This window comes from Equus przewalskii, chromosome X (genome assembly GCF_037783145.1).
Source record: "Equus przewalskii isolate Varuska chromosome X, EquPr2, whole genome shotgun sequence".
Taxonomy (NCBI): Eukaryota; Metazoa; Chordata; class Mammalia; order Perissodactyla; family Equidae; genus Equus; species Equus przewalskii.
In genome coordinates, this window is record NC_091863.1 from 7,354,021 (window position 1) to 7,377,331 (window position 23,311).

A 23,311-nucleotide genomic window follows, 5' to 3' on the forward strand; every position below is an offset into this window, starting at 1 on the left:
GTATTTGCAAAATCTTTTTTTTTTTTTACATATGCCTGATGGGTAGTAAGTACTCAATCAATTTAGACCCTGGAGTATTTTAAGCTAAGGGTCATGAGATAGCATACCCTGCATGGTTTCCATCTGTGGAAATCCATCTGGAAAGAGCCACCCATCTTCACCCCTCAACATGCAGGTCAGGGCAATTACCTTTATTCTCAGAATTTTCTTAATTTGGCCTCAGAGAAGAGAATACTTTACTCTCGGGTTATGATGTAGTGAGGATGTGAATCCAAGAGCTGAAAGTGACCAGAGCCCCTGTCTTGTCAAGACAGCTGGCCCAAGAGATTGAAGTGGGTAGAGAGACAATAGAAAGATGAGAAGCAGAGAAGGTGTTCTATCATTGTTGTATTCCAGATTCTGTGTGTCCTCAGCTGCCCTCCTCTAGTAGATGGCAAAATTTGGCCGCAAATTCAATCAAAAAGTGGAATCTATTCACTCCTTGAATCTGGGCAAGGCTATCTGGCTCTTGTTGGCCAATGGGACATTAGTGAACGTGAAGCAAGTAGAGGTTTAATAAATGTTTGTGCTTTGGGGCTTGCCCTCTTTTGCTGCTGGGAATCTTACCATTAACACGTGAAACAGTCCAGGCTAGCTACTTGGAAGATGAGAGATATGCAGAGCATAGATCATATAGACCATGTAGAAGCATCTTAGCTGATACTTCCAAGACCAACCAGGCCCCAGATGACCTGCTAGCTGACTGCACACACGAGGTGAGACAAGCATAAGAATTACCCAACTGTGTCTAGCTAATTGCTGACCCACAGAATCATGAGCTAATGATTGCTGTTTTAAGCCAGTAAGTTTTAGAATGGCTTGTTATGCAGCATTGGATAACTGAGACACACACCCAACACAAACTTTCTATTTTTTTCATAAAGTAAAACAGGGTTTTTTTTCCATTTACAACCAAAAGAAGTATTGACTGAAATGATAGGGCTTCCTGTGCTTGCATCATTGACTTGGTACCCTGTCCGTTAATTTAGTTTATTCCGTGACTTGAACTATGCCCCAAAATCCCGAGCTTCTCCTTCCAACCCACCTATTGCCATTACCCACCTATGCTCTGTCCTCACAAACTGCCAAAGAACTGCCTCCTCCCTTCTCTCCGTGCCCAATACCTGCAGGTTGGACCATTTCCCATGGCCTTTGCCAAGGGTCTGTACCTGTCACTTCCTGTTGGCTCTTCTCAATGCCAACTGCTTGACAATGTGACTCTCCATCTGTTACTGATCATCAGACCTACTGCCACCACTCTTCACTTGTCTGTGTAGACTTTCTCCTATAAATAAAAGAGCTATCCACCTGCCAAATGCTGACAGCCAGCTTCTTCCCTGGATGCTCTGTTCTGTTAGGCCCAGGGACCCATGCTTTTATTCTTCTGGTTTATCCTCTGTCTGAGATAGAGCTGGGCCTGGGAAGTTAGGCGAATCTCTACGAGCTCTCATAAGCAGATGAGAAATTGTATACAGTCGAAGTAGATGTTGATTTTTTTAAGACAAGTCATGAGGAAATGAAATCTCTTCCTGGTGGAAGAATATTGACAAGGCTATCACAGGGGCTTGTGGAGTGTGTGTGCTGCCTTTGGAGTTGGTAGACAATGAAGTTGGTTCCCAACAGTATGAACTAGATAGGCCAACATTCTACTCACATTCATTTAAGTCGTTCCATTTCTGTGCCTGGGACCCTGACGTCCCACTGTCAGCCTTTACATCTTTTTGCCAGAGAGCTTTCTCTAGTGCTGGAGCCAACTTTTGTCTGCTCTGGCAGCCCAGAGGTGCTGGAAAATTAAAGTTTCCCACCTCTGGCCCTGTGCAGTCCTCATCCAGTGACTGACCAGAGTTGGTATGTAAATACCCTAAATCCGTCATTTGGATGGGATACCTCTGAAGAGCATGTTTTACATTGGCTCTCAGAGTTCCCCAATAGGATTAAGCTCCAGTTTCCCATAGTGATAACTTGATAACACATTCTTTTTATTTACTTATTTATTTTATTTTATTTTATTTTATTGAGGAAGATTAGCCCTCAGCTAACATCTGCCACCAGTCCTCCTCTTTTTGCTGAGGAAGACTGGCCCTGAGCTAACATCCGTGCCCATCTCCCTCTACTTTACACATGGGATGCCTGCCACAGCATGGCTTGACAAGCGGTGCTAGGTCTGCACCCAGGATCTGAACCAGCGAGCCCTGGGCCGCCAAAGTGGAGTGTGCACACTTAACTGCTGTGCCACCAGGCCGGCCCCTGATAACATATTCTTTATTGGCTTCCTTCCCCCCACCTCTATCTCTCTCCTGCAAATAAATTCCTTGCACTTGAAATTTGGTTTCAAGATCTACATCCAGGAAAACTCAAACAAAGACAATAACCCACCTATTGGATGCATTGAAGGACAGGAACTAGATTTATGAAGGTGGTGGCAACAATTTAGGGAGAACAGAATATAACAGTGTGATGATAAACAGAACCAGTCACTTGGATGGTAAAGAGGACAATAGCTGCCACTGGGCCCCCTTTGCCCTCTCTGCAAGAGTCTGGGTAATTTTCCCGATAGTAGAGTAATTGAACCAAGGATGAATATAAGGGAAATTTTGGTTATAATGCAATTCATCTACAACATAGGCATCAGTCACTTTGCCCAATATCCATAAGGCAATCAACTTATGGAATTTAATTTCTTTTAATGTGGAGCTATTTAAGCATTACTTTGGAGATTTTTATGGGAGAATGATACTCTGATATGGTTCTTTGTCTAAGAACAAAGTATAAGTTAAAAAGATAACCAGGGGTGTTCCAATAACTATGTTCAAATATTTATGAAACATTGACTTTTTGGTCATAGGCTAAAGCACAGAGTTTAAATTGGTTAGTTCTATTGCCAAATGCTTTCAGACTTCATTGACTTTTTTGGAATTAGTACAAAAGCAGAGAGTAGATCCAAAACTTGGGCAAGAATTCTGTGTGGTCCAGAAAATTATGTCTTTACTTGTACATATGAATTAAGTAATGAATTTTCTCTTTGTTTACTCTTCATCTTTTGGAACAGTGAGCAATCAAGGTGTCTGAACTGATTGGGGAAAGACCTCTATAGAAATCTATGACCCATTCTTCTAACAAAGAGTGGGAAAATTATTAATAGTTCTGAATGATGAACTTTCTAAGAAAAAAAGTGATTTTGGCATCTGAAAAGCAATGCTGACCCTCTGAAGAGGGCTCCCATTGCTTGCAGCCAGTATTGCAGTCATTGCTTTGTCAAGGATCCTGAGAGTCTTCAAGCATGAAAGGAAGGATAGGGAATCAAATCTCTCTACTTAATAGGGAATGTATTAGAACTGCTTCGAAATTAGCCTTGGCTCAGCTCAATGAAATTTCCCCATTGTTCAGCAGTGGCCCACCAAATCCACAGCATTCAAATGGCAGCCCTTCGACTGTAAAAAGCCTCAAAAATTAGAGCACTTACAAAATAAAGATTATTATTCTTCTTCCTCAGGTTCACAAAAAGACTCAAACCTGCTCAGCCTTTTGAGTAGGCTAACTATTAGAGGCATCCCGACTCGGGAGGACATGCTTTATTCTCACAATGCACCATTTAACTTGTGAAATTCCTATGATATAGAGCCAGAAGTTTCTGCAAAGAAACTCACCAGCCCTGCTGTGCTCGAGAAATCATTTTAGAGGACAACAGAGTAACCAAGGGACAAGAATTGGAACCACTCCTCTCCGGTGTCACTGAAGTTTCTCCAGTGGGATGTTACTTGGAAGACCTCCCCCGAGACTTCTCCCCAGTCCTGGTTAAATTAATTTGCCTTCACTGGCCTCAGATAAGAGAATTATAATTGCTTCTTCACTCTCCATCCCTTCCATTCTGCACCCACACACAATATTTGTGTTTCCAAAACTCCTTAAAAGCTCACTGTAATATCCAACATTACTTTCTTTATGACATCAACATGTGCATAAAATCTGACAATCAAAGCTCACCTTCTATTACTCACTCTATTTGTCTCTCTTTGGCCTGAACAAGAGTATGCCCAAAAGTACAGTCTTCGGAGCACAAATCAAGGTAGCAATGTAGCCAACAAAGGATCTCCTGATTCAAATTATGCCAATGTCAAATGGTGATGTGTGTAAATAATTAATTGTGTTTTCACTGGTAAGTCCAGTTTGATCTTTCATTGCTGGGTGACCCCTGGGGTCTGTGGCTCCCTGAGAAGCAGGGACATTTAGGATTTTTTATTGCCAGCTCATAACTAATTTATAGACTACTATGGAGTCAGGTGCACAGATTCAGTGTCTCATCTATCACTATAAGCAGCTCCAGAGTTAAAGGATGGCTACTTCCCAGAAATTAACGAAGGGGAACAGAGGTAAGGAAAAGAGACAAGGCACATATGCCATAGAAAGCATACCTTTTAGAAGAAGCACAAATGTCTCGAGGTAAAGAATTTCCTAGTCACCGAGCCAACAAATGATAAAGTTCTCTAATTACTTCCTAAAGGTAAAACCTACTGAGTTGAATAGCAAAAATATATCCAATTGTTATCAGTGATCATTAAAGTTCCTTATCTGGTTTTCCTCTCTGATCTCCCTTCTTCAGTGAAATTTTCACCAGAACAACTGCATTAAATTTAAACTTGTAGAAAGTACTATTGCTTGGGAAAAAAAACAAAACAGGGGAGACTTCCTTAACAAGAAAATTTTATCATGCCAGAAAATGACCTTGAAAGAAGAGGAAAATATTGGAGCTTAATTACAGCTTCAATAACATATATGCTGTGCCTTTTGGACAAGAGTGTTGAGTGTGGCGTTCATTTCCTTATGATTTTCTAAAGTGTGTTGTATGATATGCACATGTTGATATGTGATAGAAAGAAGTGAAAAGTGCAAACACTAAAAGGGCCATTTATTACATGCCTTCAAAGAAACCAACAATGACTTAGGGATGTATATTACATTCCTGAGTTTTACACGGTTTCCTGGATAGCATTAATAGTTTTCTGCAAACATACTTGAGAATTACATTTCTATAACAGCCAAGTATGTATTCCCACCCTCTGACCCCTCCGTGTGTGTCTACAACTTCTACACAAAGCTTGTTCTCATAGAGCAAAGGAAAGATGGGTTGCGTAAATAGAACCTAAACCCAGTGGAATCTGAAACAAATGCTAGTGGAATAAAGAATTCTCTAAACATATTCATAAGGAGTGTTTCTTTATGGTACTTTTCTATGTCTCAGGGACAGCACCGGAGCTGTGCCACATTCTGAAACTGTTGCTATGGCAAAGCGTCTTGTTTTATTGACTATGGAGCACATTGTTGTGTTTAAGTCATGTAAATGATCAGGACACAAAGGAAAGGGCCCACAGCAGCCCCTGCTCAATCAGGACAGCACTGGGGTCTTTCCCCCTTGACACATGCCATTTACGCAGCATGGGAAGGCATTTCTTTCAGAAAGCCTCACTCCCTGGGTGCTGCAAACTGGTCTTTGGAGACATTTATGAGATCTCCACATCTTTCAGGATCGATTCTGCAGGGGAAAAAGAATACACAATGAGGAAGCCCTTGCTTTTGTTTTAAGGCCAGGAAATTTCCATAGAAATTTTGCATTCTCTACCTATTAACACATTTTTGTTTCCAGGCTGTTGGTCTTGTCTAATATTTCAACTTTCTCTCAGTTTCTGTCACTTAGAAGCAAAGTAGGAGAGTTTCTCTTTTGTTCCCACTTATATCTCAAATATGTGTTTTTAATTAAGTATTTTACTACAGCATCAATTCACACTGATTAGACATAATTACAGAAACAAAATATGCAGAATACATTTTAATAATGCCTGCCACCTCTGAGGGAACAATGAAGATCTAATTTAATGATCTAAGTGTTGTTTGAAAGCAACACAGAGTTAAAAAAATAGTAATATATTTTGAAATGGAGCTTATTAGTATTTTTGGATACAAATGTAAGCTAAAATGCACTATTATCTGCATTTCAATACTTGCAATTAAAAAAACATAACACTTAGGGCAACACATGTTTACAGGAAGAATCAAATGACATCCTTTAATAATAAAAGCTTGAGCCAATGAAAACAGTTTCAATTGTGACTTGAAAAGCTTCGATAATTTGTAGCCCAATTTCTAAGGGAAATTTCACCATTATGAAAATCTACTTTTGAAAGTATTCTGTCAATGCCAATTTCCAGGTTTTGACACTATATGTGTTTATGAAGGATGTTATCATTGGGGGAGGCTGCATGAAGGGTACACAGGAACTCTCCGTACTAGCTTCAACCTCGGGTGCCTTAAACTATTTCAAAACACAAAAAAGTTATAGCAAAAATCCATTTTTGATGCAAAATGAAAATGTATTGTCCTGACTTGTCCTTGTAGAGGAAGGTGCTGTCTTTGTAGAACTTCGATAATTACCATGACAGAGCCATATGACATTATTCCTGCACTTGTGTTGGCATCTGGAGTCAAAGGAGTCTTGGACAATGAGTTAATTTTCTAAACGATAATTCTATTTACCTCACATTTCCAATTCATTCGGAAAAGAATTCTGTTAACCATTATAAATGAGAGATCTATTGACTTTTACTGTTTCAGGTGCTCTTCCAGTAGTTCTTAAAACAGTATTTACAAGTCCCATAAACCTGGTTGCATCACTGGATCTCTCTCTTTATCTTTCTTGCTTTCTTTTTAAAAACTTGGCAGTTAAAATAATGATTTTGCATTCTTCCCCATCATGAGTGAAGGTCAGAGATTAAAAAAAGAATATAAAACATATCACAAACTGAGATTACATCTAATGTAAATGTCTGTTCATATTTCATTTGGGTGTGATTGTGTGTGTGGGGGTGTGTTGGGGGGAAGGTAATCATACAATGTCATACAAAATCATACATAGGATTAAGAGTACCATAGGAATCACCTAACTCTGCCTAAATATTAACATATTAAACATATATATTTGATATTTATGATACACACTGCTGGTTCTGTAATGTCTTTGCATTTCCATGGCATTCTATAAAGCTCCATGATAGCACACGTCTAATTTTATCCTAACATAATTCTGTGAGCTTACTAGAGGTTGCCAGCATTATTCTCACTGAGAAAATGGGCAGCTAACTTCCAAAGAGGTCCAGCCTTTGGTTTACTCTTGTAAGGCATGCTAATGGTGAGGGTGGGGACTAAAATCCAGGTTTCATCTCCTTATTCAAGATACTTCATTCTGAGCCACATTCTCTAAAGCCACAACTATGCTTAAATTGTCTTATTTGATATCTCCAATGGTGCCACTTGGAGAAAATTGTTAATTAAATTAATAACAGGAATTAGTTTTCTCTTTTTAAACTGTAACAAATAAAAGCATTTTGTGAATGACCCAGGAAGAGTGGGCTCCTTTTCTTTTCCTCTTTAACAGCTTCATTGACATAAAATTCACATACCATATAACTCACTCATTTAATGTGTAGAAGTCAACATTTTATTTGTATATTCACATTTTTGCACAACTAACACCACAATCCAACTTTGGAAGGGCTCATCTCCCATAAGAGAACTTTTGTATCCATTAGCAGTTACTCCCTACTCCTCCCACCTTCCACCCCAAGCCCTTGACAACCACTAATCTACGTTCTGATCTACAGATTTACTTAATCTGGACATTTCATACAAATGGAATCATATTATATGTGATCCTGTGTGGCTGGTTTCTTTTACTTAGCACAACGTAGCATGTATCAGTACTTCATTCCTTTTCATTGCTCAATAACATTTCATTGTATGAATATACCACATTTTATTTATCCATTCATCAGTTGATGGACATTTGGGTTGTTTCCACTTTTTGGCTATCATGAATGATGCTGTTATGAGCATTCTTGTACAAGTTTTTGTTTGGATATATGTTTTCATTTCTCATGGGTATATACCTAGAAGTGGAATTGCTAGGTCCTACAGTAACTTTTTTTGAGGAATTGTCAGACTGTTTCCAAAGTGGCCACACCATTTTGCATCTCACCAATAATTCCTTTTCTTAACCTGAGCTGACAAAATTACTCTGATGGCTCCTGTCATTTACTGTAATTAGTAAACTCCAAAGTCCCTTCTCTCACACTCTTCTCGGCCGGCCAGTTGAAAGATGGGAGAGTGTATTTGCCTCACCATGATTTCAGAAAAGTGATCAGGAATTAGAATGGGAAAAAGGAAATTAACGATGTGTTTGTCAATGATTTCAGAAAAGTGATCAGGAATTAGAATGGGAAACAAGGAAATTAACGATGTGTTTATCAATTCTACATCCAGAGTGGGAACCACCTTTTGGTGAGGAAATTTAAAATTTTAGGTTGCAACAAATACACACACACACACAAAATTCAATTGACCATGCAAAAATAAAAAACAAACCAAATCAACCAACCAGCCAAACAGAAACTCCCAATGTAGGTGTTTGCTCTCCCTTCAGTAACCCCGGAAGAAGTAGGAGATATTTGAACAGTTTTTTTGTCGTTTTCAACCGCAGGAGATATTTTTGGTTATAAAGACATCCTTGCAAAAGCCCTCACACCTGCTTCTTGCCCACAGACACACAACTATTAAAAAAAATTTCCAAAAATCTATGAATAAACCTTTCATAATCTCAAGGATTCTTAAGTTTCTAGACAGAGATCAATACAGACCCTGGCTTTTAAGGCAAGCTGGGACACCTTCTGGAATTTAAAATACATGCTTGGCCCCTGACAAATCAAGTAAGAGTCTGGGAGTGAATTAGATTGGCTCTTTTATGCACAAACCTAGCAACACTCTGACTAGCTCTTTTTGTGTGGCCAGAAAGGTATGTGCTAGAAGAGGGATGCAAACATTTTCTGGGCTGGCACTGTTGGGCAGCTGGGGCTGAAGTGGCCATTTTTGCTTCATCACCTTGATTCTTACACTATCCATCAGTCAGTGCTTTTGACTCCTTCTTATCTGTGACCTATGTGGCCCGATGTCAGCTAAGCCAGTACAAAGCAAGAAGGGAAATTTGTGTGGGATGTTTCTCTCATTCCATTGCCTCCCCCTGTGTCACCTTCCACCATGATAACCCGATAAATTTTGTGGCTGGGGAACAATCTCAAGCAGGGATAGCTGGAAGGTGTTGAATGAAAATGGAAGAGATGACGAGAAAGAAGGAATGAGTACAAAGGAAAAACAGACTGAAATAGAGAAAGAGGATGTCATGAGACAAAGGTCAAAAGAGGGGAAGAGTGGCAGAGAGCAAAAAAACAAGAGAGATGAATCCTTAAGCTGAACATGTTACTCTCCAGGGATCATCTCAGTTCCCACTGAGGTCTTCATGACCTTCTTTTGTGCAGTAATACATTGACAATGCCCAAATTGAGTTTGCAAATGACTTTAAACCTCAGCAGGTGTTACCAGTGGTTTATAGCTTTGCAAATTGAAGTAGAAACTCAAAAGACCTTTGATAAACTGCAATAAAATATTACAAAACAAATAGAAGCAATCCCCTCTAGGTTATAGAATAGAAAATCAAATTATTTTAAAAATGGGAGGAGGGGTCAGCCCCGTGGCCGACTGGGTAAGTTCATGTGCTCTGCTTCAGTGGCCCAGAGTTTCGCCAGTTCAGATCCTGGGTGTGGACATGGCACTGCTCATCAAGCCATGCTGAGGCAGCGTCCCACATAGCACAACCAGAAGGACCCACAACTTAAAATATACAACTGTGTACTGGGGGGCTTTGGGGAGAAAAAGGAAAAATAAAATCTTTTTAAAAACATGGGAAGAGAATAAGCAAAGCTGGCCAGCTAACTAATAGCAAGCAGTGATTATAGAAGTAAGTTGAATATGGAGGTACACTAAAGTCTTAGATACCTATCCTAAGGAAATCTAGCCATTCAAACTATTTCAAAGGTACTCTGCCTAGTTCTGAGCTCCACAATTAAAGAGGGGTGTGGAGAACTTGGAACGAGTTCAGAGGAAAGCCACAAAGATGAAAGCTTTGAAGAAAAGGGACCTGAGAGGAAAGAGTCAGGGAGCTGGAAAAATTCAACCTGAAGAAGAGAAAGTTAAGGAGATAATTTAATTATTCCTCAGCAACATGAAGCGCTTTTCGTAGGTGAGGTGGCCACCTGTTCTCCACGTGCACCATGGATGGACAGAGAGGCAAGAGGTTTGAATACGCAACATGGGGGATCTCAGTTAAGTATAAGGAATTTCTTGACATGAGAGATGGTAAATAATGAAATGCGCTCCTGATTGTGGATGGGAATAAGGAATATCCTTCTCTAGTGTCTTAGAAAACAGGCAAGATTCTCATATGTTTGGGATGGCTTACAGACCTTGCTACCTAGAGTTGGGGGTGGGATGGGGGAGGGGGTATATTCTAACATTCTAGAACACTTTCTGATACTTACATTTTACTTCAGATTCCTGTAGTCATCACTTGCCTGGCCAAATTTCTCACACATCTAGGACTTTACACAAAATGCCTTGCCTGGAATACTACTTTGAGATATAACCATTTCATCCGTGAAAAAGAGTACTGGAAAATATCTTTTGAAGAGTGGGAATCTGTTGAGAAAAAAAGTCAGCTAAACAAGACCCACAGGCGTGGGGGTGGGGTAAGGCTCCTCGGAGAGCATGCTGGGATTAGGGCTAATTAAGATGTTGACTGAATCTATGCTAATCATGTCCCACCAGACTCTGCTGGATTAGTATGTAAATTGGTAAACTCTGTTCTGAAATTGCCCTACCAGCTGAGGTCTAATTACTGACTAGACATAACAAATAATAATGGGATTTGTATTTTAGGATGTTTAATTATGGAAAGACACGTCTGGAAAAAATACCAGTTGTATTGCGCAGAAAGAGAATTCATAATGTTTTACCAAACGTTTATGAAATTTTACACCTTTAACAAGGGCACCATGAACTGGGATGGGTAGGCGAGTTCTTTCAGAGATCTAGCATTTGTGAAGGGGGCCCAGAATCACAATGATTAATTTGCTGCTTGCGTAATTTCCCCAAAGCTTCTCAAAGACTAATTGTTTCATTGCTGATACACAGCATCCTGTGAGCTTTTAGTTCTATCACCAAAAGAACTGGAACTCATCCATGAAGAATAACCAAGATGCTATGGATTTAACTCAACTACTCCATAGCATGCATTCGAATGGAATTAAAAGCAACAGGCTAACAATATATACAGGAAATTAAGCCCCTAAAATAGTTCTTCTTTGCCGAAATTATTCTATGATATTGAAATCATTAAATTTATAAATCAGAAGATGGTTAGTCCAATTCTGAAGCAAGAAAGTGTATTCCATTTTTTTAGAGAAAAACAGCTTGAGCTCTAGAATTCACTGCATGAGTATCTTGGGACAGAAAACTCTTTGCAACCATTTATTGCGTCATTCTGTGACCCACCCTTTCCAAAAAGTAACTAACATATGAAGAGTTATAAACAGAGTTTTAGACAAAGTTATAATAGCTGTCTATATTTGCCCACCATATTGCTATTTCTCAAACAACTTTAAAGGCATATGGGTGATCATTAAATCTTTATTAGGTTTTACACCATAAAATAAATTATTCATGTTGTTCTAATACTTACTGATATCTTTACAACCCTTCTGCCCACATTTAACTAAACCTCATTTGCATATCATTTTTATTTTAATTTAGGACAGTTTTGTTACAAAAATATAAGGCTTAAATGCCTATTATGTCCCAATTATGTGCCAATTTCTCACACTTTTCTTGGGTCCATACAGTGCATTCCTAATGAGGGAAAGTTCACATAATTAACAGAGATGGATGATTTCCTTTTACTTATAAGAAGTTTTAGAATGTTTGCTCTTGCTGTTATGTAGCAAGAGGTTAGGTATCATCAAACAAAATTCAGTAAGCGAGCTTGTGTTTGCAGTAGATCCAAGCCTCTATATATTTGAAGTTACACATGTATATGGAAATTAAATTTGTTGATCACCTTAATTTGAATTAGTGACAATAAAGTGTTAACTTATCCTTGTGGTGCAGAACTACAGGGAAGAAAATACAGTATTACATATACAGTATGTGACCTGAGGATATCCGAACTTTGTAATGGAAATTGGATGAATACAATAATTTTTAATTGAGGGTTCAGGCTATTTTTCTTTGCAGATCTTCTGGGCATATTGATAATTGTATTTGTTTCGTTTTCAACTGTTCATTTTAGCTCCTTTTTTCATTAGTCTTAAAAATATAAGACACACTAGGAGATGTTTGATTCCCTGACACTGGCTGGAAAAATCTGAACAAACTTTCCCTATTGACATGATACTGAGTTCTCACCTTCAAGTATTGCTACTAAGCTTGTATGCTGACATCTTTCCTGTAGGCAATATATCACTAAAAACATTATTTTAAATGCTATTTCCCAATGCCCCAAGGCACCTGTCAGCAATTATGTATTATTTACTATTAAAACGAATTGTGACCTACTCTAAGCATTGAACCCAGGGTCAGATACTCTGGGATGATAATTCTAGCTCTGTCGCCTTCTTGTCATGAATTTTGGGAGAAGTCAACGTGGGGTGAGGACATTTGGAAGGTCACAGAAAGTTTTTTTGCCAACACGTATGTCAGAAGAGTGTAAGCCTGAACAGATGTCATAGTGAATGTAAATCTCTCAGTGATTGGCTAACAAGCTATTGGATAAATCTCATATTTTTTGGAATTCTCACTTTGAAGCAAACTTACAATTCAGAGTTATCTTTTCAGCAAATGGGCTTTGAAATCCTCTTTCATTAAGACAAACTTCAGATTATCTTGATAAATAGGAATATTGATCCCCAAATGTGCCTAACTTTGGTCATGGAGATATAACTGAACTCTCCGAGTGTGCTGTTCCAAAGGGAGAAACATCATGGACTTTTCTCCGGCCGCTCTGAGCACCCATCTTAGCTAAGTAAGTTGAGGGGCATACAAGCAAGTCCTTCAGGCTAAGGGGCAGAAGCCAGGAGTTCAAGTTTGGCTGCGCCATTCTCCAAGACTCTCCTTCCTCCACTGTAAAGAGGAGCCTTCCTAACAAGAATTGCAAGGAACAAATAAAATCAAATGTGTGCCCAACACACAGTGGATAGCAAATAATTGGTTGTTTATATTGTTTAAATATTTGTATTAAATATTTGTATTTGTATTAAATATTGTATATTGTTTAAATAATTGTAAATAAATGTCCAGTAGAAAGCATTAAACAAATCTAAATTTTTCTGTTTCACGAATTAAGGAGCAGACTTAAGGGGCAAGGTCTCATATATTCCTGGTGATCCAGCTACAAAGAAAAAAAAAACACCACATCCCTATCAGTAATATCTCTTAGTATTTGTTGCGTAATGATTACTATATATATATATATAACAGAGCAAATACGCACATGTTATATAATTTCACATTATAACCTCTACAAAGATTATAGAATAAAGAAGATAAAAAGGAAATGTTAAAAAGAAGTTTACGTACATCTTTCTTGGCAAGGATGATTTTTCTTTTAAAGACCACCTACACTGAGCGATACTCACATACAGGGCAGCTCCACCCAACAGACTAGTCAATGAGAATGCTAATGAAGAACAACCATATTAAGATACCAGCGCCTTAAAAAATGTAAACATTATTTTAGGATTCCTGAGGCATTTAAAAATTTTATTTAGATGTGGTTCTGTCTGGTATTTTGAACCCACATCCTTTAAACACACATAGCAGAGTGAGAAACAAGAACTTGGGGTTCAAATTCCACTCTGTTGTGGCCTCGGGCAAGTTCCTTAACTGAACCTCTCTCTGTCTTGATTTCTCCATCTATAAGGCAGAGGCAACTTTTTAGTATGGTCATAAGGATTCAATTGGAGAATGTATAGAAAATGCGGAGCACAGTGAGTCATTTCATGAATGCTTGCAGCATCTGTGCATCTGATCGTCTCTATCTTCTCACTGCTTTGCTCTTTCCCACTCTCTTTTAGAAAAGGACTATATCCTCACTTCAGATTTATCCAGAGGGCCTTGGAACCATTTCATTTTAATCATCTATTTTTGATGATAGCAATACGTTTTTCTCCATGTGGCTATAAATTCTTAGAGAGCAGGGAAATAGGATTTTTCTTTAATTTTGCCCTTATGCCCACTCCAGCGCTCCATACAAATGTTTTATTTTATCATGGACCACATCTCCCTGATGGCCAGGAGTCTATGGGAATTTGCCTCAGAAAAATTCATGGTTCATCTTGAGAGCAATATTTGCCATCTCTGTGGCCCTCTCATGGATATGTACTAATAGCTGTCCTACTAAATATCCCATAAAATTATAATTAGTTGTTAAGCGAGGCACTAGAGCGTAAGAATTAAAACCATGGACCCTGGAGCCAGACTACATCTCTGCGAATCCTTTCCCTCCCCTTGTGAATTGCACAAACTTGGGCAAATCATATAACTTCTCTTTGTCTTAGTTTCTTCATCTGAAAAATGGAATGATAATAATATTAATACCTACCGAAAAGCGTTGGCATGAAGATTAAATGTAATGTGCTCGGGATAAGATAAAGCATTCAATAAATACGAGTTATTGATATTATTTTTATTGGTATCTTCAAAGATGGGTTTTGAGCTACATGAGCAAAGAGGTGTTTCTGGCCACTGTTGTATCCCCAGCACCTAGCGCAGTGTATACACAACTTCTTAGAGCCACCCATCCTCTTTACCTTCCCATCATTCATCCAAGGTAGCAAGTCACAAACTCTTTCCTCTCAGGCACCCGGCCAATGCAATCTTTTTAACATCTCTCAAACTCTTCCCCACTCCCTCCTCTACAGATTCTGTTACAAGTCATGTTCTCAACTCCCCTTTCCTGCATTCCAGTCATCTCAGTTGGGCCTCCGTTTCCATAGGACTCTCTCCATAAGCTTTCTAACATGGAAACTTGATTATTTCACCTCTCCACTTGAAATCCTTCTGTGGCTCCCCATTACCTAGAAGATCATGGAATACATAAATATCATGTAGCTATAAAGAAATATGAAAAAAGGTGTGGTAGTCAGAATAATGGCCCCTCAAAGATGTTTATGTTTTAATTCCCCAAACCTGTGAATATGTTATGTTTCATGGCAAAAGGGACTTTGCAGATGTGATTAAAGATGTTGGGCTGGGCAGATTTCCTTGAATTAGCCCAGTGGGTCCAACATAATCACAAGGGTCCTTATAAAGGAAACTGGAGAGTGAGAGCCAGAGAAGGAGACGCGATGATGCAGGCAGAGGTTGGAGTGATGTAAGGTCAGGAGCCAAGGAATGCTGGCGGTCTCTAGAAGCCGGAAAGGCAAGGGATACATCCTACCCTAGAGCCTCCAGAAGGAACCAGCCCTGCTCACACATCAGTTTTAGACCCATTTTGGGCTTCAGATCTCCAGGACCGTAAGAAAATAAATCTGTGTTGTTTTAAGATGCTAGATTAGTGGTAATTTGTTACAGCAGTGATAGGAAACTACTATACCAGGCAATTGGATAGATAGTGCTGACTAAATAAATGTGTTGAGGTCAATCAATGACTATACTAGGAATGTGCCAGACTAATGCATCAATATATTTAGAAGTCTTTTTTATTAATGATGTGCCATAGCTTCCTTTCTCTCAACTCATAGCTTTAGAAGGGGGCAGGGCATGCATTTCCCAGGTTTCTACAACCCCATCCTTTCCTCTGCTCTCCTGCTGGAGGCAGGAAGTGAGGCCGAGCAGGGATAGAAACCACATCTCTATACAAATAGAGGAGCAGACACAATTGCATCCCAGCTTGCTCGCAGACTGAGGCCCCCTACTAGATATATAGTGAAAACCAGGGCAGGCGTGGCCAAAACCAAACCAAATTTACTTCTCATTTCCCCTAACCAAGCAAATCTAATATGCTGCATTTTGTATTTTAATCTAATATGTTGTTTCTACCTTGACATTTTGAAAGCAGTTTTTACACATAACATGTACAGCACCTAAAGGAAGTCAGAGAACAGGCTAAAACTGTCAAGGGAGACTCTCTGGAAGCATTAAGATAAGCTGTAGGGCATGATCAATTGATATGGGATCTGGGAAGAAAGACACAGGTTAAGAGAGCAATATAGAAGTGGCTAAAAAGTGCTTTTGTGGAGCACGGGACAGATCTGGGTTTTCTGCCGTAGTAGTTGCATGGCATGATTTCATTCTTAAATTCTCTGGGCCTCCGTGTCCTCATCTTTAAAATGGACATAATAACATCTATTTTGCAGAATTGTTGAGAAGATTAAGCGATAGCATGCTTGTGAAGATGCCAGAGCAGTGGCTTCTACATGGTGGATTCAAGAAATGCTCATTTCTTTCCCATGATGTCCTGTTCCTATTGATATTATTAATTATGTACCTTACTGTGATATATCATTTAACAAACAAAAACATTTAACAAAAACCATCTAAGAAAAAATCAATATATCAAAGGAAAAATGAGAAGAAACAGTAATTTTTAAGCTGTAAAGATTAAGCTTGCTAAAACGTTTTGGTCCATCTTTTCCCAACTTGAGCAATGGCCAGATTAATTCATGAGAAATCTTACTTTTGAATTATTTAAACGCCCAGCAATGAGAATAACACACAGCAGGTCTTGTGCAATGTGAGAGGATTATTGATTAACTCAATTCCCAGGTTCTAAGTAGCTAGTAATATATTTTAATGTATCAATAATTCAGAAGAATGAGCATTTTCTGTTGTTGCTGAAACCACAGTCGCCATCAAACCATGCGAACATGTGCAGAATTGTTAGAATAACAAAAGTTGGTCTTTTCCCTTCTAGCCTTGGCCACCTCTGCAGGGAGCCCCACCAAAATATAGTTTTCATCTCTAACAGCAGACATGGGCCCCACTAGTGACACTCAATAAATATATGCCAGATGAATGAAAATCTCATAAGGTGGTAGTGAAAAATAACCAGCAAAAGTATTTGAAGAGATCAACCTGGAAAGAAAATCAGTTCTAATAAACTTGATGCTCTCGGGCTCAAATATTAAGAAGGTAAATAGTCTTTGAAACTGGAATAAGCATGCAGCAGAGAATAGTAAATAACATTGATCACAACTTGAAAACCTCCCAGGCATCCTCAGAGATCACAGATAAATTGATTAACTGTTATCTCACATTCAGGACCCCCAAATTAACTGCCAGCATTCCGTAAACAATTCCTAAAGGCAAAGATAGAACTGTTTGGTTGAATTAGCATTTTCAGTTGAATAATGAAAACTGAAACTGAAAGGGAATTGGCTTTCGTCTTTTTGCAAAGGATAGGGCAGGAAAATAATTCACTCATTGTAAAGAGAGCATTTTTTTTCAGGCATTCATATTAATATGCATGCAAAAAAACTTTAACTAGTTATATACTTTAAAAAAACTGTTATTAATGAAATAAATGCCACACATTTTCAGTGTTTGAATATTCTTATAATCAGGTCGTCTTAAGACTGCAGAATTAAGTAGAAAAACTCTATGGGCCTAATTTCAAATGATGTTAAAGTTGCAGATCTGGGTAATCAGTTGGTGTTGAATCATTTTACTTGATCATTTGTTTTCATGAGGCACAGATTCAACTGGAATAATAATAAGGGTATTATTTGGTATATGTTAAGTTTAAAAACTAAACATCTACCATCAGAACTTTGCATAGAGCAAGGATTTGAGTTTTATTTTAACGAGGAGGAAAAAAATGTAGAGAGACAGCTACATTAGGCAGCATCCAAACTTTCTCAGGGAAAAACCACCACTACAACAAAGATTACCACCCGCTCCTTAGGGTGGGGGCGGGGCTGGCAGGGTTTGCAGGAATTTGGTTCTCAGCTCTGAGGACAGGCTTCTGGACTTGTCCATCACCGAAACAACAACTATCTATCTGTCACTTATATCTTCCCCACACATACTCCAACTCAGAAGGACTTGAGTAGTTTGCTTGAGGGATAATTTGCCTCAAAGTGAATTAACACGTTTCTAAACTATTCAGGCTCAAGTTTCCCAGGATATAATAAAAGGATATATTTATGTGTGTGTGTGTATACATATAAATAATATGTATAATATGTATATATATATCTCCACACAAATACCGAAATCAATTCTAAAAATAACAGAATGCAATTCGAGAGTAAGAAGTAACATTTGCCCATCAATGAGGCTCTCTGAGCAAGCTGATTCCTTGAAAATGCTGAAGGAGACGAGGTACCTATTCTTTCTGATTCTGGTGCAGCTTCCTCATTTCTTCTATCTGATTTGAACACTGGCTGAGTAACAAATAGAGAATATAAAGTTCTTCACGACTAGCTCAAATTCCATTTTCCTCACGTTAGCGGGACCACTCTCCCCTTATCTCACGCTGCCTGGAACTCACTCTTGGGACTACTTGGTTTATCAGTAGTGGTTTTGGTCCAACAGCCCTAGTTACAAAGCAAGTGAAATATGCATTGTCACAGGAAACAAACAATTTAGAATTTTCCAGAAAGGCTTGATTTTCTCCCACCCCATGCAGCTGTACCCCTAAACTAATCACATTTAGATATAAATGCTTAAAAAATATGATTTTCCTATAAATAGGTGCATTCCTATAGGGAGTATTGTTTCTGCACGTGCATATGTTTTATTTAAGTCAGTTGCTCAAAAGTGATGCTAATCAAGTTTGGGAAAAGTAAAATTCTGCTATGGCTACCGGCTCTTTGTGCAGGAAACTACGCCTTTCTCATACATTAGGCAGAGACAATGCAGGATGTCCCCAGAATCACTAACCAATTTCCCTTCCTTCCAACACCGGCACTTTAATAAAGCAATTATAGTAGCATCCCAGAGCAGTAGAAAAAATGAGCCTTACCAGTTTCTCCTATGGCAGACGAAAGAAAACAACCCCCCAGCTGCTCTAGGCCAGGCAACTGGGTTTCTTAGAGTCACTTCACTGAGGGGACCAAGAAAGCTGAAGTCTTCCTTCCCTCTGTTTGGTTTCTCCCAGCAACCTCTCCCAGGATTTTTCTCACAAAGCACTCTCCTATTCTCTAATCCCCTCACAAGGAAAACCGGCACACACACACCAAATGACTTCTGCAGAAGCGCCTCTCCTGGGGAGCGGGAGGGGAGGGGGGGAGGGAGGTGTTTGCTGGCATTAATTCCTGTGAGGCGAATCCTCACAGAGGTATCAAACCGGCCCTCTGCACCCTTCAGCGACAGGACGCGAAGTACCAAGGCCAGAATGGACGGGTCCCTGGTAGGGCATGGAGATGGGCGTTTGCTCTTTCTACACCCTCCAAACACCAGTCGATATCTCTCAGGGATGGGAGAGGAGGCTCAGCCTAAAAGTTCATCCGAGTTCTACACCCCTTTACACTCCCTCCCAGAACAGAACGATTTCAAACAAGTTATGCAGAAATCAGCTAGAAGCTGCCCAAATTTACCTAGCACTTCAAAAGCCCTGACAATTTATACAACTGTTTGTTTTTAATTTATCCCCAAACTGAAAATAAACTGAAAACATCAAGAAAATGCAGAATATCAGATACGAAAATGTGGATCTACCTGCTCTATCAAAGATCCTGAAAATTACGGTTTTTACAAAAATTTGTATTTTTAAAATATTAAATAAAAGTAAATTGCTAAACAGTAAGGCATGACCTTTTTTGAAATCTAAAGTTTACCTTATCTTCCCAGGACAGGATTCACTCTTGCATTTCACAACAATATTCACACCTTATCAATCCAGATCCCCTTCTAACTTAAGGCAAATATCTTATACATATTTTAGACATGCTATAATCAATCTGGAATTCCTCCCTTTCCCCTCAAGTTTTTAAATAGAAGACTTACCTTCCTATTACATCATTTAAAACCCTGAACTGAATAAATCAAAGAGGAGACAAGCAGATGGCACAGTTCTATAATTTGCAATGAGGGCTGTTTGCCTTGGAGTCATTATTTCTAAGGAGACGCTGCAGTGCTTGTGTCTCTGTTCGGCAGCGTGCCATTTGGGCCTTTGAAACCAAATGAATCGGCTTCACACCACCAGCTCTACTACATACTAACACTTCAGAATGCCCAAACTGGGGCATGCCACCTCTTTCCATAGTGACCCCGCATAGAATCAGAGGTGACGGTTTGATGGATGAGTTTCCCAAGAGACAATGCAATCTGTGACATCACGGTTCTGTCTGCACCCCCTACCCCAGGCCCCCATCCAGCCTCTCCTCTCTAAAGAAAATTGCCTCTGCTTGGTGACAATGCCATCTCAGCAGCAAAAATGAGCCCGGGGTGCATAGAAAATGCTATAACTTATCTGTCCTTCAATTTTCTGATTCCCCTTTGCTGGGTTAATGGAAGTAGGATGAGATATGACTGTACAGGGTAGAAAATTCAGATGAAACAAAAGCGCGGAATTCAATATTCTAAAAGTTATCACTTGACAGCAAAACATCAACCTTCAAAAGGAAAATTTTATTTTTTATATCACTATTAAACACTTGCACAATGATACTAATGTCTTTCTGTTATATGTGACTTAAGAGATTTTACATTAAAATTATAGGTAAGCAACTGCAAAGATATTTAAAGTGTCTGTATACAGACTTTCAGATTTAACTGGAACTCATTTAATATCACATTTTTCTTGACTATAAAAGATTTTCCTTTTCTTCATTATCAAGTAGTATATAGCTTTTGAATTAACTTGACCATTTTGCTCTATCCTATGTCTTTTTTTACTTTTTTGCAGGGAAGATTGGCCCTGAGCTAACAGCTGTTGCCCATCTTCCTCTTTTTTTTCTCCTCCCCAAAGCCCAGTGCACGGTTGTATATCGTAATTCTAAGTCCTTCGAGTTTTTCTATGTGAGCCACCACCACAGCATGGCAAGTGACAGACAGGTGGAATGGTTTGGTGACCAGGAAGTGAACTTGGGCTGCTGAAGCGGTGAGAGCGCTGAACTTTAACCACTAGGCCATCGGGGCTGGCTCTCTTTCCGATGCTTAGCTGTTCGCTGTACCAGTATGCGTCACTGGCTTTCACTTAAATCTCACCAGCCTTAAAATAATGCTCAGTAAATCCATTTGAACTTCTAAAACAAAATTACTTACAAATAAAAGCTCTAATATCTTTATGAGTGTCATCATCACCCCTATCCTTTTCTCCCAGTTAAATTTCAGATGTTCAGCACAAGGAGAATAAAAAATCCAGACCATATCTATATCTACATCTATACATCTTTATTATCTATATCTATATCCATATCATATATAGCTACATCTATATCATCTACATCTGTACTCTATTATCTATCTATCTATCTATCTACCTATGAGTGATCGGTAGATGTATCTATATAAAAGTCAAAAACTTATGCATGGCAAAAAAATAGCATAAGCATAAGACATGATGAACTGGAACAGAGAGCTCATCTCCTTCATGTTTAACAAGTGCCTAAAGTTTGAAAACAGAAAAAGCTAACACCCAAAAGAAAAATTGTGCAAAGATTATGAAACAGAGGAGATATACAATTCACCCTTAAATGTATGGAAAGATATTCTTTCTCACTTACAGTAGAATAAATACAAATTGAAACTATACTGAGATATTTCTTGTCTACCAGAGTGGACTAAATCCAAAGGTTTGGCCCCATACACCATTGGTGAGGCTCTGGGGAAACAGGTGCTCTCATAGGTGGCTGGAGGGAGTAGAAAAATGCTACCACAAATATGGAGGGGATTTGGCAATAAGTAATAAATTTACAGATGTATGTACCCTTCCATCCAGTAATACCACTTCTAGGCATCTATTCCACAGAATCACCAGTACAAGCATAAAATGTCACATGTTCAAGCAAAATGAAGGAAACCACACAAGTACCCAGCAGTAGATTGATTAATCTGTGGCATATCTACATAGTAAAGTACTATGTAACTGCAGGAGGGAATGTCACATCTCGATGTACCAATATGGACGAATGTCCAGGTAATCAAATCAAAGTGCAGAAGAAGGCATGGGGCTGAGACTAAAAGTCTGTATAGGCATATGTCTGTATTTGCAAAAAAAGGAACCCTGGAAGGATACATAAGGATCTAGTAAGATTAGTTTCTTATAGGGAGAAGGAGTGAATGGGGTGGGAAGGGCAGAAATGGACATGAGATTCCTCTGTTTGCTCATTCTTTTATTTCAGGGGTTGGCAAAATATGGCCTAAGGACCAAAAAGGCCCTCTGCCTGTTTTTGTAAAAAAAGGCTTTCTTAGAACACAGTCATGCCCATTCATTGCATATTGTCCATGGCTGCCTTGACACTACAGTGGCGGAACTGAGTAGCTGCAGTAGAGGACCATGTGGCTCACAAAGCGGAAAATGTTTACTATCTGGCCCCCTATAGAAAAAAGTTGCCGACCTCTACTTTGTGTGATGAATTTTAGCATAATGCAAGAGACAGTCTTAAGCAGATGAGGTAGATGCCCCTGGTTTCTACTTTAAAAGATGTTGAGATCAGAATACTTGTGTTCAAGTTACTTAACTTCCCTGGACTTGCTTTCATCATCTACAAGGTGATGACCTCTTGGCTTTGTTTTGAAGATTAAATAAAACAACGAAAATAAATATGGGAACACTGTGTAAACTCTAAACTACTATACCAATCTAGGTATTATTATTATTATTAATATTATCATATTGGAAGGTGACAGGTAATACACACACATAATTAGTAAAGACAATTGATATTAGAATGACCATGACACTTTAAAAATTTGCAGCACTTAACATGAAAACATTGCCTTTAAACTTCTCCACTTCACATTTTTAGGTAATAATTATTAATATCAGCTACAGTCACACAGTAACTCTCAGCTCTTGTCTATTCTCCACAACCAGTCAAACCATTGCATCTGATCATCTGACATTATGTTTTGTTTTGTTTTTTTGAGGAAGATTAGCCCTGAGCTAACATCTGCTGCTAATTCTCCTCTTTTTGCTGAGGAAGACTGGCCCTGAGCTAACATCTGTGCCCATCTTCCTCCACTTTATATGTGGGACGCCTACCACAGCATGGCTTGCCAAGTGGTGCCATGTCCGCAACCAAGATCTGAACTGGTGAACCCCGGGCCGCCGAAGCGGAACATGTGAACTTAACCGCTGTGCCACCGGGCTGGCCCCCTGACATTGTTGACTCAGAGTAAAACCCTACTCAAGACAAGGTCTTCAGACTGCAGTAGAATTATTTGGTCTTCA

General features: G+C 39.0%; 1 protein-coding gene across 2 annotated transcripts in view; it reads right to left on the bottom strand.

The window, feature by feature from the left end:
• Positions 1-23,311, bottom strand: part of MID1 (midline 1) — a 347,027-nt gene that overhangs the window by 193,060 nt on the left and 130,656 nt on the right. Inside the window, exon 1 of one of the 2 annotated variants that reach the window (XM_070604436.1) lies at positions 18,938-19,152. The exons of the other annotated variant lie outside the window; for it this stretch is intronic. The gene's annotated coding sequence lies outside the window, so the exon portion shown is untranslated. Of the gene's footprint in view, positions 1-18,937; positions 19,153-23,311 lie in introns of those variants that run through there. 2 annotated transcript variants of the gene reach the window in all.